The sequence below is a fragment of the Octopus bimaculoides genome, chromosome 11, assembly GCF_001194135.2.
Source record: "Octopus bimaculoides isolate UCB-OBI-ISO-001 chromosome 11, ASM119413v2, whole genome shotgun sequence".
NCBI classification, from domain to species: domain Eukaryota; kingdom Metazoa; phylum Mollusca; class Cephalopoda; order Octopoda; family Octopodidae; genus Octopus; species Octopus bimaculoides.
The window spans coordinates 74,217,726-74,231,504 of NC_068991.1; the positions used below are offsets into that span (position 1 = coordinate 74,217,726).

At 38.3% G+C, this 13,779-nt stretch overlaps 1 protein-coding gene across 1 annotated transcript in view; it reads right to left on the minus strand.

The window, feature by feature from the left end:
* LOC106873683 (plastin-1) overlaps positions 1–13,779 on the minus strand; it is a 75,469-nt gene that overhangs the window by 60,652 nt on the left and 1,038 nt on the right. The window lies entirely within an intron of this gene.

Sequence of the window (13,779 nt, forward strand, 5' to 3'; positions counted from 1 at the left end):
TTCACTGGTACTTGATTTATCGACTCTGAAAGGATGAAAGACAAAGTCAACCTCAGTGGAAATTGAACTCAGAAGAACTGATAGACAAAATGCTACTGAGCATTTTGCCCTGCATGCTAACAATTCAGCCAGCTTGCCACATGCAGCATAAAATACCAACCAACTAACATGACCTACAAGAAATAGCACTTTCATTCTGGCAAGCAAGGGCAACAACTCAGGGCAGGTTTTATTCTTATTTGACCTCTTTTGTAAAGTGGTGATGATAAAGTTTCCCATTTGTATAAACAATAAGCACTAGGCTTAAAAATAAGAACTGGGGCCAATTTGTTTGACTAAGGTGGGTACCTCAGCATGGCTGCAGTCCAGGGACAGAAACAAGAAGTATAAGATAACTTTGATCTTTGGCTTTTAGCTTCCTGTAATGGTAGTACTGATAAGGAACTTCAATGTTCAAGTGTTTAGTTTATTGATAACATCTTTGTTTTGTAATCTTGTGTTTATCATTTATTTTTTCCATTGTTATCAGAAGAAAAAAAAAATGAAATAGATCATTTTTAATTTTTAAATGAATTTAGATTAACTAATGTTAAAATCTCAAGTTATGTCATGCTGAAGAGTCCAGAAAAAGGATGAAATAGTGTTATCCATGTCTACCAGAGATTTTAAGGACTTTATCTCATGAAAAAAAAAAAAAAGAATAAGGAAATATATTTACTCTTTTGATAATGATTTCTCAACATAAGAAAAATAAACTTAGAAGTGATTCTCTATCCTTCAGAAGCAATTTCCAATAATTCTACAGAACCATTTATCGTTACCATGGAGATGAACAGTAATAGGGTTAGTGACGATTTTAAGGAGAGAGATGCATCAAATATGCTAAAAACCTACTTTACTGCTAAGTTTTTGTGCAGCAGGAGCATTTGGACTTAACAGTAAAGTAAATATGCTTTTTATTTTTACTTGCACGTTAATTTCACGAGCAGGCTGTTCCGTTGATCGGATCAACTGGAACCATGACGTCGTAAGTGCCAACAACAATAATAGAAGACACTTGCTCAAGGTGCCATGCAGTGGGACTGAACCCAAAGCCATGTCGTTGCAAAGCAAACTTCTTACTCTTTTACTTGTTTCAGTCATTTGACTGCAGCCATGCTGGAGCACCACCTTTAGTCGAGAAAATCGACCCAGGACTTATTCTTTGTAAGCCTAGTGCTTATTCTATCAGTCTCTTTTTGCCGAACCACTAAGTTACAGGGACATTAAACACACCAGCGTCAGTTGTCAAGCGATGGTGGGGAGGGACAAACACAGACACACAAGCACACACATATATACATATATAAGACGGGCTTCTTTCAGTTTCCGTCTACCAAATCCATTCACAAGGCTTTGGTCGGCCCGAGGCTATAGTAGAAGACACTTGCCCAAGGTGCCACGCAGTGGGACTGAACCCGGAACCATGTGGTTGGTAAGCTAGCTACTTACCACACAGCTACTCCTGTACCTATCTTAGTCAAGAAATTTTCATTAATATTATCACCTTAGTCATGAGAACAATGATTACACAGCATATCAAGTACGCTAACATCCATTTTACTATTGAGAGAGAGAGAGAGAGAAAGAGTTAGTAGGGCATGGAATCATGCAGTCATTGAATCTGCTCACTGTAGAAGCTTAATCTTTCTCTCTGATCTTTCTTTACTTATGCCAAAATGAGAGCCATATGCTCAAAGACAAAGAAATCTTTAAACAATATGTTCACAACTGGAACATGATGGCCAGAACAGGGAGGGGACAATGGAGAGAAAAAAAAATTTTGAAGGAAGTTAACCCATTTGTGACCAGTACACACTGCTTAATTGTTTAATAAACAATCAAGTATTTGGAGAGATTTAACAACATTTCATTATTAAGCAGCTGTTTCGAACACAACAAAAGACTTCATACACGAATTGGTTTGTTATTGAGCTCCAGCATGGCTGTAGTTTGGACTTTGGGGTTATTTTCCTTTTGGAAATTTTTTCTTTTGAATTCTATCATATTGACCCCAGTAATAATTTCAATCTGGTACATATTTTATCTTTGTTTTTTGTATCTGGTTTACAACATTCTTATTTTATCAATCTCTATTTACCAAATGGCTAAGTTACTTTTTGATGTGGGTGAACTGAAAGTATTCTTTTTTTACTAGAAATCGGTACAAATACTTTCCACTCTAATTGAAGGCATTTGTTTTAATTAAAGATATACTGACAGCACAGCTGGGCAAGACTGGGTGTCAAGCTCTTCAATAGCATTGCCCTACCCCTACACTATTATACACAAGTGATCGTCAGCATCGTCGTTTAACGTCCGCTTTCCATGCTAGCATGGGTTGGACGATTTGACTGAGGACTGGTGAAACCAGATGGCTACACCAGGCTCCAATCTGATCTGGCAGAGTTTCTACAGCTGGATGCCCTTCCTAACGCCAACCACTCAGAGAGTGTAGTGGGTGCTTTTACGTGCCAGTCACGTGGTACTGGCAACGGCCACGCTCAAAATGGCGGTTTTTCACATGCCACTTGCACAGGAGCCAGTCCAGCGGCACTGGCAATGACCTCACTCGAATGTCTTTTCATGTGCCAGTAAGGCGACACTGGTAACGATCATGCTCAAATGGTGCTATTTACATGCCACTGGCACGGAAGCCAGACAGCTGCTGATATGTAGTTTATTTTGAAGAAGAAAGAACAGTAACTGGCCATGACACAGAGGGTCATGGAAGGATTCATACTGGGAATATTGTTGCAGAAGCATTTTCCAAAACGAGGTAATTCAAGAGCAGAGAGGAGTGAATGAGGTGACGATGGAATACTAAAAAGAAAAGTTCTGTTGGGCCAGACATGTTACAAGGTTCACAGACAACAGGTGGACCTGTGCAGTTGTGTTGAGTTGGGTCCTGGAAGAGACAACTTGGAAGATCTCAAAGACAAATAGAAGATGACATAGTGTCAAACAATTCGGGCCTAGGTGGGAAAGGGTGCTATCAAGGGAAGAATGGAAACGCATTGGAAATAGAAGTGTATAGGGATATGATTTCTACAGTTTCTGGGCTACAAAATTCCATTTATAAGACTTGGTGCAATCCAAGGATACAGACAAAAAAAAAATGCTTGTCTGAGATGCCATGTGATGATATTGAACCTGGAAGTACCTGGCTATACCTGGACATTGAGGTATAATATACACTCATGGGGATCTGTATGTGTGTGTGTGTATTGTATGTATGTATTTGTGAATGTGTTAAATGCCTTGATTACCTACCCACAATGCAACTGTTTCAGATTCAACATAGAATCTAAAGCCAAGTCACATCACTCGCCAAACAAGTCCAACACCAAAGAAGCATTTGAAGTATTTAGCAATTTTCTTGGGGGTGGGGATGATGATCATCTTGAGGAGTGAGGATGGGGCTCCAACTGTAACATTTGTTCATTATTCTAGATTTTTTTTTGCCTTGTTGTTTAAGTAACGCAGGAATCTCGAGAATCCAAGGGTTGGTTCTGTACATATCCACACAATTCCTCCTTTAGGTAAAAGTGGGGGAAGGGTTCTTACATGAAAAAAAAAAAGAGTGATAACAAAACCATCCCAGAAATAAATAACCCCCAGATGTCCACAGAAATAGTTTCCTACTCGAAATATCTCTGAGGCAACAACAAGGAAGATTTTTGTTTTATCTTCTCTCACACGATACCATACTTCTAAAATAACCGAAAGGACTGCCTCATTTTCTTAATTTGTGGCATTTAACCATTAACAGTAAATACATAGACATACATACATATCTCTAAATGGAACAATATACTTCCTATATAAAATGTGGTTGATGAATGACTAAAGACGTTAATCAGTGATGACTAGTTAAACTTTAAATATCCTCAATGAAGCTAGATTTCCCGTTTGATATATTTGTTATTGTGGATGTTTAGCCCCATCCAGCAGACCAACGATATAAAGTATTCTGTCCTCGAGTCCAGTATTGCATTGTGATGCAGGCTATAGTTATGCAGCTAAGAAGCTTGCTTTGGAACCACGAAGTTGTGGGTTGAGTCCCCACTGCATGGCATTCGGGCAAAAGATCTTGAACGATAGCCCTGAGCCGACTAATTGTCTTGAGAGTGAATTTGGTTGAGGGAACCTGTGTGAAACACAAACACACACATACATACATACATAGTGTGTGTGTGTGTGTGTGTTGGTTTGCTTACATCCCTGTAATCTAGACACAGAATACGTTCTCGGTTTAAAAATGGATACTGGTGACAATTTGCTTCGACTAAACCCTTCAGAGCGGTGCCCCAGCATGGCCGCAGTCCAATGACAAACAGGTAAACGGTAAAGAAGTAAAAGTCCTAAGAGTGTGATTTGAGCGAGATTTGGCTGATATTTTTAGCAGAACAAGCGACCAGGTAGAAGCCCGTTCCTGTGACTTTATATGAAATACCGATCGATAATAAATACAAAAGCTGGGAGCTTCGAGAAACAGAAATAAATCAACTGCATAGAAGCTCGTTAGATGGACTGTACCCCTAATTCAAAAAGTGTGCAGTCCTCCTGTCGCTGACTGTCGTACTTTGCTTGAGAAATCTGTTCCTAATGAACACACGTGTCTGTCGAATGCTCGGCCAATTACAGGTTAATTGAAGAGCAGGTAACTCAGTTGATCGAACAGATCAATCCTTTCTGTCGAACAACGGATATCCACCATGTGCGCGCGTGCGTGTGTTCTGTTTCAGTCATTTGACTGCGGCCATGCTGGAGCACCGCCTTTAGTCGAACAAATCGACCCCAGGACTTATTCTTTGTAAGCCTAGTACTACACACACACAATACCGATTTTGTTTAACCTTTAGTTCTGAAAGCCTCTGCGGGTAAGTGATTCTTTTCGAACCAGGATTGCTGACCTCTGAGGTAAACAAATCTTAAATTAAATATAAAAAATTAATTAATTCGGTGAATTACAGATATCAGAACATTAATATAAATGATGCAAGTTTATTAATACGGTACAGTGGAAGGAACCAGTAAATTGGTCAGGCAAGCGCGGGAATCTGAAATTCCTGCAGATTATAAGAAGCTTCGAAACCATCAGCGTCCAGAAAATCGGACACTTTCTCTTTATTGTGACCAGACATAGCTTCATTGAACATGTCACCGCCTGGAGTATATATATATATATAAAATAATGATAATACAAAGAATAGATATGCATGTATACACACATATATGTACATACTTACGTCTACATGTGTATATAGATGCATATCAGGGTACAGGATGTTAGAAAAATGAACTACAGACAACGGAACGAACACAGGAAAACAGATAGCCACATGGAATTATTCCTTCATCAGCTGCCTCTATTCTAACTAGGCGTTTCGAGATGTGTGTGTGTGTGTGTGTGTATATATATATATGTATGTATACATACACAGTGTGTGTGCGTGTGTAACCGAGGCATAAATTCAAAAGCGAGAGAAATAGGAAGAGAAAGAAAAACTACTTCGTTCACGATTTGACAAAACAAAGTTTATCTAAACGACAATGTAGAAGTGGGTGGTCTATGAGTGGAGTATGGGAGTGTCGTCAGGTATTCACACGCACAGTGGTATTTGGTGAATTGTCACCAGAGATAGCGGTGACGGAGTCGGGGTGATATTTACGATCGGTGAATTCCACTCCCTAAAGTTGGTAGTCAAGGTGACCAGTCAAATCAGCCTACGACTCAAGATGTTCGACGACTAATGTGAATTAAGAATATACACGCACACATTGTATTTATACAAGGAAATGGTTAGACGATGATCACGCCATTTGTTTGACAAACTGAACTATACCCATCTACTCATTGAATTATAGTGAGTGTCTGAGAATTCAGTTCTACAAGTTTCCTCATAGTTTCCGTATGTCAGGTTGGAAAGACTTTGGTGGTGGTGGAGGGGGCGGAAGTCTTGCCGTCAGGTTTCACTCACAAAGGTTGGGTAGAAGCGAGGCGAATTGTAAAATACATTAGGCCAAGACGCCCACGCACGGGATCGAACTTGATAATTCGCGATAGCTAAATGAACTTCTTCGTCACCTAACCCGGACATGCCTGCTTCTACATGTACATACATACGCACAAACACACCCCGTATACACAGACTATCTACTGTTCATAAATACTAATATAACACACACACACACACACACATACACCACTTAAGAGGAAGTAAAATATCTAAAAAAGAGAAAGGAGGGAGGAGGAGGCAGAGGTATAAGAACTGTCAGAATACCTTACTCGAAGTGACTAACACACACACTGAGTGACGCATGCACACACTAACACTCACAGCCATTTGGTCAGGTGAGTGTAACTCACCATTAATTTGGTTATTCAAGGATTTTGGGTTGGTGTACACTCACCGAATTAGTCAGAGACATAGAACATGAGAGTACAAGAGAGGGGGGTGAAGGGGCGTTGGTGCAGGGGAGGAGACTGTCTGGAGAATGAAAGAGGAGAGGGATGAAAGGGGAGAGATGTAGGAAGAGAGAGCGAGAGAGGAGTGGTCAGAGACAAAGAAATAGAGGAAAAGCGAAAAGAAAAAAGAGAGGAGGAAGTGAGAGAGAGAGAGAGAGAGAGAGAAAGAGAGAGAGAGAGAAAATAGCAGAGAGGTGAAGCAGAAAGAGACAGAGAAAAGATCGAAGAGAGAGATGGAGAAACGTGAGATAGTGGGAGAGAAGACAAGACAATAGATGTATCGAAGCAATGAGACTCGTAGATTTCGATAAACGGGTATTTCTTTTCGATGAATGAAACTGTGGACACTGGTACTTCATCTGTTCGACAGATATTACCATGGTTTCTATGAATCCAAGTTCCATTTACAAGGCTTGGGGTTGACTCGGGGCTATGGGATAGGAAACACTAATTGAAGGTGCCGTGGGGCCGATTAGGAAAACATTGTGAAAAGAATTTCGTAACCTAATACTCGTGCATTGTATTTAAAAAAAAAACGGAACGTAATTACTGAATTGGAAATTTTGCCATGATCGAGGTTAACTGCACACTTAACTGGCAACGCAACAACAGCAGTGATTGAGTAAAACCTGGGGGAACTAGCGATGGTTTATGCCGGAAAATAAATGAATACAAATTATTCTGCCTTGAGGAGGAAGTTGGACACTGTGATTAAGATTGTTTCTGAAAAGACATAGCTTCGGGTTCAGTCCTTGTATGTGACACTTTTCTTTAGCCTCGGGTCGACCAAACCCTTGCGAACGGATTTTGTAGACAGAAAGTGAAAGAAGCTAGCCATGTGTCTCGTTTTCTTGACATGTGATAGTTGTAAGCGAGTGACACCGGCATTTAAGTGGTGGCCTTCATTTTCAATCTTTAAGGTAAAAATGTCCAGCCATGGAAACGGGTGATTTTGGTTGATGACAGGAAGGGTATCATCCGGTTGTAGAAAATCTTCCTCAACGAATACCGTCTGAACAATGCAAGCATCGTTAAAATGGACGTAAAAATGATGATGAGGAATACGGTGGAGGAAGCCAAGTCGAACGCTTCAGATGGGACGTTTCGTCACAATGTTAAATAAATATCTATCATTAACCACCTGAACTCTGACGCAGGATTCTATAAGAAACGTTAGTTCTCTTCCTTCTCACAGTAAAATAATAGATTCCATTTTAGAAACAACTGCAAATCTTGGACGGAGAGGACCCTCTAACACCATACAAATGGATAAGCTTGCAGCAAATACTAACTGCAACGTTCTGTTCTCCCTATCTTTCCACCTCTTCTGCCGTTATTACAGTGGTTTCTCTTCTTCAGAGATAGCTGATCACGTGCCACTTCCGTTTAGGTCCACCCGACTCTCGTCACGCGTATTGCCCGTTTCCATTCTCAAACGTTGCTCTATCCACCCCACCCAGTCATTCCTCCTAGTGGTGGAACGTGTTTTTTTTTTTTTTTTTTTTTTTTTTTTTTTTTTTTTAGTAGCCTTACGCGGTGAACATGACACTCTTTTGACTGTAGAAAGCAGACACAGGTTTTACTTCCATGCCTGAAATTTCTTCCCTCTAACTCTACTTCAGATTAAACTATAAGAACAAGATCAGAACAGGAACTCCCATAAACAGGTGGTAACTCAGCTGTGATGGCCTGTACGACTACGATGAAGGTGGGGAGAGAGAGGAGAGAGAAGGACCAAGCCTCGATGGACTCCCTACCTTCAGGCTAAAATTCATCGCTGACCTAATTGCTAACTGTCAAGTGTAGTCCACATACCCTGTGCTACGTCACTGCTACTTGCTCTCGGAAACGCCTATCCGCTTGAATGCCCCCCCCCCCACTCTTCACGTTCTTCGTGAAGCTGTTAAATATGTCCACTGAAGGAGAACGGCAACCACGTTGATCATAATGGTCCCGGAGGAAAGGATTGGAGGATTGCGAAGGTCTTGACAACACAGCTCTTTCCTCCAAGGTGAAAGACAGCAGCGACAAACGAAAGGTAGATTAACAAGTGATCCGAAACACCTATAGTTAAAAGCAATGCAGCTTTTAGTTAAACGTAATGTATCCAACGAGTCCCACTTAATACAAAAGGACAACTTCAGGATTTGGAGTTGATTTGACTGCTATTTACCTTTAACGGGTTTAACGGCAGTTGGATGCTTCCTCGTTAATATAGTTGGGATCCCGCAGAATTTCAGAATAAGCACGCACACCCATAACGGGTGGTTATTCCGAAAATCCGCCTGGTAAATTAATTACTAGCTATCTTAGAATGAACAGGAGTGGTTGTTGTAGCAGTAGAAGCCATTCCAGTCGGCAAGAGCTAACAGTGTGACGAAGAGCAAAGCTTTGCAAATTAGCCGGTTTGACTAATCGATTCTCAACCGGAATTTCTTCAAGGCATGGCCATAATAGCACACAAGACTGCTATCGATTCAATAAAAGACTAGATAATAGGAATCGAAAATACATTGTAATTGAGATGATCTTGATAAAATAGGGTCTACAGCTTAAACATTGCTTTACAGTACTTTGGCGGAGTTCTGGAACAGCTATCACTACCTGACAAGGAAGGAAAAGGGCAGGAAATTGGGTGTTTTTTTCTTTTTTCTTTTTGTAGTGTTCCTGTGCTTCATACAACGGGAACTGCTTGTAGTTCTGAAAGACTTTTCGCCCAAAATGTTCAAATTTTTCTCTCAAATAGTCCACCCTCATTTCTGTCCTACAAATCCCAACCGTGATAAAAATCAATTCCATTTACAAAATGTTCGATTCTTTCAACAATATTCCGCCACTTCACAAATCTATAAAATTGTCAAATGTGCTCACTCATCAATTTCCTCTGACGGTACCCCCACTACCCTGCCACTAACAAGAAAAAAAAAAAGCCACACATTTTTACCACATGCTATTTCATAACTAATATTAGAGGATTAAACTTTTCTTGGGGACATCTTTGTCTCTTTTAAAAGAGTACAACTATCATTAAAACGTCCTTTTTTATTGCTATTTCGAATTCATTTAAATTAATTCATCACCGATTGTTTAAACCCTGTTGACAGGAACACAGTTGGAACGCTGAAACGATTCCTGAAAATCAAATAACACACATGGAATTGGAAACCGGATCGTTGAATTTGTGTCACCGGTAACTCAAATTCGCACGAATTCATTGCTTAAGGTGTCAGTTCATCGTTTGAACTGAAGGCAAAAAATATCATTGGAGACTGATACAAAACGTAAAAAAAAAAAGAAAAATGTACATAGGAAGAAAGACGAAAAGGAATGATGGCTACGTAAGTATGTTACACCCAATTTTTATAATACAGTAGTTTGTCTGCCAACAATTTCTCATGTTAATGAGACAAGCGTGATCGCCAGGTATATGCGGAGCGTGCGATAAAAGCTTTGTTTCTGCAGTTGCTGAAAAACCTTTGATTAATAAAAGAAGAGGGAAAATTTCTCATGGATGAAAAAAAAAAAATGAAAGAAAAGAAAAAACGAACGAAAAAAGTAATAAAATAGAGAGAGAGAAAGAAAAATCAGCAGAACGGTAAAATAGAGGAGCAGTTTGACTCAGATATGGTGAGTTGATATGAGAGCTACCAAGAAACTCCCTAAATGTCAGTCATTATTACATAGCTAAGGATATACCGCATATATATATATATATATATATATACCCTTACAATATAAACGCCTTTTAAAATGAACCAACGAGGAAGTATTTAGGTGAGCACCCGGCTTGCTAGAAATAACAGCTAAGCATAATTCAAACAGACTCAGTGATCCGGTTTCCAATTCCATTTATGTCATTTGAGTTACGGGATCGTCTCCGTGTTCTGTCCCCTATTCTTTCGTGTCAGTAGTGCTAAAACAATCTAAGATGAATGCAACTAAATTCGAATTAGCAATGAAATAGAAAATGGACATTCGATGATGATGAATGTTGTGCGGATAAAAAAGGGGTAAAGATGACCCTAAGAAAAGTTTAAACCAAAAATAGTTTGTCACGAAACAGCATATGGCGGTTAGTGTTTATTGATGTTTAACGATAACGGGATAAAACAACTTTGACTGGACGCCTTTTTACATTTTTACAAAGAAACAAAATAAAAAGGAAGGATACCCTAGGATACAATGTAGTCATAGACAGCCATTCCACCAGTAAAAGACTGGATGGTCAAGACTAGAATGTCTTTGGCCATAGAACCGCTTAATGATCGTTGAGCTGAGGCAAAACAACCTTTTTTAAAAGGACCATTGAAAAGCTACGTAGGATGGGACCAGAATCTACTGCATAATATATAGTAGTAGTTTAATATCAAAAATCTAAAAGAGCCACGAAGACAGCGGCAAGAGATTATTCAAGCTAATTTGCCTTAAATGTCAATTAACAAATTAAAGAGAACATAAAATTAAAGACTGTTACGAAGGAAAATAAGAGGGTTTTTTTTTTTTAGTTTTCCTTTCAGTTTATTTCATCAGAGAGAGAAAATATGAGAAACCGGGCCTAGAGCAGCCTCGCCTATGTCATCATCATCATCATCAACGTCTGTTGTGTGTGATTATATATGTATACACATATATATGTAATGTTCACTTAACCCCCTACCAGTTGGGGGAAAAGATGCTATCAGTTGGATTATAAGGGACTTGCTGCAATCAGATAAGTGTTAATACTTGGAGGAGATTAAGGATTTTCTAAACCGAGAGCAATTACGAACGAAGCCTTACTGTTGTATCAGCAGAAAATGTTCACTGAGAGAGAGAGACAGACAATAAATAGACCCAACAATAGAAGAACTGTTTTTTCTTTTCCTTCAGTGAGCAACGAGAAAGGATTGGATTAAAACCAATCACAAACTAAGTCGGGAGGCATTTTATTTTCAACGTCCTGATATGTTCAAACACCATGCTGCAACTAACGAGTGCTCAACCGGCCACAAATAGCAACCGAATCTCTCGGTATCGTCTTCTGGATACATTATGTAATGTATTTTAAACACCCACCCCCACTCGCCAGACATGATGGTCACAGCTGGAATGCTTTTTGATCAATAGGTTTGCACAATCAGAGTTGTTCTGGTGCTAAATAACAGCCACTACAGCAACATCAAGTGATCGACTCTTATTATTTTAAATGAAAAAGGATGGAGAAGTATGTTGGACAACGATGTCTCTTCTCATATTGGGTAGTGAAGTTGTTAACTGACCCCTTGCACTCGCCGGTACAGTGGTGGCAGCCCAGAAAAACTGATTATCTTGTAACATTCAATAATTATTTCTATTTAACTTACTTAAAAAAATAAAATTACATGTGTGCAATGTTTTAAAATTTAACTATAAAAAGATATTTTTTAAGAGTTTGAATATTTAATGAATGAAAAGTAACAGATAATCACTCGCTATTTTTAATTAGCTATTATCCAAATAGCTGATCAATACCGAAGACTTGGTAGATCGAATTAATGTATGCATTATGTGAACATGTTCCTTGGGAAGAGATACAATAATGTGTATGTGTATGATAGTTTAACATTTTTTTTTAGTTTAAAAGGAATTATTATAATTTTAAAAACATAACAAGCGCGAAGTCCAAGCGTGAGAACGAATATCAAAGAGGAAAAAAATGATCGCATGAACAATAGGATAAAAGAGGAGTAATATGAATCATTAATATGAAGCGAAGCAACAGAGAAATAAGAGCCGGTGACGAAGTTGACAAAATGACGATCCCTTCCTTAACTACTGGCAGATGAGAAACTAAAAAATATTAAATAAAATAACGACAATAAAAGCGACAAAGCCGGCAACAAAAGGAACTCATCTATAACCATCTCCATCACCACCACCACTATGGATCGAGCTTTCTTTTTTACTGTAGCTCTACTGCTACCATCATTGTCTCTTGTAAGAAGAGCAATAAAACAGTTGTTTCTTCCTTTTTTAAAAAAAGTAGGGATGCAAAAAAATAAAATATAAATAAATTGAATTTTGTGACTTCTTTCAAAGTGTAATTATATACTTTCTAACCGTGGTTATTGTCTTTTCCTTTCTTTTTTTCTCGAGATTCTACTTGGGTATTTGTCATAAGCGATGAAAATATAGAAGGGAACGGGGTATGAATGGTTGAATCGGATCAAAGTGCAGTTTTAAAATAAATAACATTGAAACGATGTAGTTAGTATTAACGTCTGGAAGAATGGGTGTAGAAGACAGCTTTTCACAAACTGTCACAGCCAGAACATTGAAGTAATTACTATACAATTACTTGAACGAAACAAAATATAGATAAATACCCCTATCTCTCGCTTTCACACACAGATATTTTATTAACTTAATTAAGCTACAGCATTGTGTAGATAAATATAATTAATTGTGCGTATGTGTAGCGGTGACATTGGAAAATATAATTAAACTCATTGTTGAAAAAATAAAAAGGGTAGTTTATAGTAAAACAAGGTGGTAAAAGAACGAGTATGTGTGAGGGGGGGAGAGAAGATGAGCTATAAAACACAAATAATATATGCAAATCAGCAGAGCCCTTCCACATATATAAAATTCGTTTGTTGCAGAGAGATTACAATAGTTGGGAACATACAGTATCATCTCCTGTTCCTATAATGTAGTTTTCGTTCCCTTTCCATTTTTTTTTTAATGAAGGGGAACAATAACTGCAGCAACAAAAATGGGACTTGATCAGATTTAGGGAAATAATATATTAATTAGATTTTAAATAAATTATAAAATAAACCAATCCTCAAATCAGAAATGTTGTACTTTATTAAGTACAGAGTGATTTTAAATTAAAAATTTAAAAGCTACTAGGAAATGCATGAGCATATTATATATAAATATATACACACGCACATCTATCTACCTACATATACATAGACACATGTATATCTAATGATATGTACAGACACATGTATATATATCTATATACACATGTATATCTAGCAATATATATACACACACACACGTATACCTACCAATATATATACACACACACGTATACCTACCAATATATATACACACACACACGTATACCTACCAATATATATACACACACACGTATACCTACCAATATATATACACACACACGTATACCTACCAATATATATACACACACGTATACCTACCAATATATATACACACACGTATACCTACCAATATATATACACACACGTATACCTACCAATATATATACACACACGTATACC